This window comes from Octodon degus, unplaced genomic scaffold (genome assembly GCF_000260255.1).
Source record: "Octodon degus isolate 3935 unplaced genomic scaffold, OctDeg1.0 scaffold00056, whole genome shotgun sequence".
Taxonomy (NCBI): Eukaryota; Metazoa; Chordata; class Mammalia; order Rodentia; family Octodontidae; genus Octodon; species Octodon degus.
The window spans coordinates 8,436,921-8,437,703 of NW_004524632.1; positions in this window are offsets into that span (position 1 = coordinate 8,436,921).

Below are 783 nucleotides of genomic sequence, written 5' to 3' on the forward strand. Positions count from 1 at the left end.
TTGAACCCAGAGCCTTTGTGCTGAACTATCCTTCCTTCCTTCCTTCCTTCCTTCCTTCCTTCCTTCCTTCCTTCCTTCTTTCCTTCCTTCCTTCCTTCCCTCCCTCCCTCCCTCCCTTTCTTCCTTCCTACCTTCCTTCTCCTCCTCCCTTCCTCCCTCCCAGTCTAATTTTGTGACAGCATCTCACCAAGTCACTAAATTGTCCATGGCTGGACTCAAACTATCGGCCCTCCTGCTTCAGCCTCCTGAATGCTGCAATTCTGCATGTGTCCCCATGCTGGGGTTCCCTGTGGGAGTATTTTGAGGCCTGAGGCAGAAGTGGGTTCCCAGCATGAGGCCTGGACCCCTCTCCAGCACTTGCAGGGCTCGGCACCACTCTGCATTACCTCCTTTGCTGGTGGCTCTCCAGCCTGGCAGAACAGCATGAGTCTGGGTCTCCAGGGTGTGTGGGGCCGGCCACGGGTTACAGACTTTCGGGTTGGATTTTCTCTTCTTCATTCTCATAGAGGACCAGGAGCCCAGGAAGGTGACTTGCAGCCCCTGCAGGTGGGGGATTAGGTCGGCTTCTAGCTCAGTCTGACAGCTGGCTGTGGCTTCGGGGTTGTGCACACTGGTGGGGGGTGGGGGGTATCTGACTAGGAGCCCCAGCCCACCCAGGTGTCACTCTCTGGGTTTGCCAATTGCTGGGCTTTGGACTCAGTCTAGAACTCTTAATTAGAAGAAGGGTCATTGTATCTGCGCGTGGCGGTGTACACCTGTAATCCCAACACTCAGGAGGCTGAG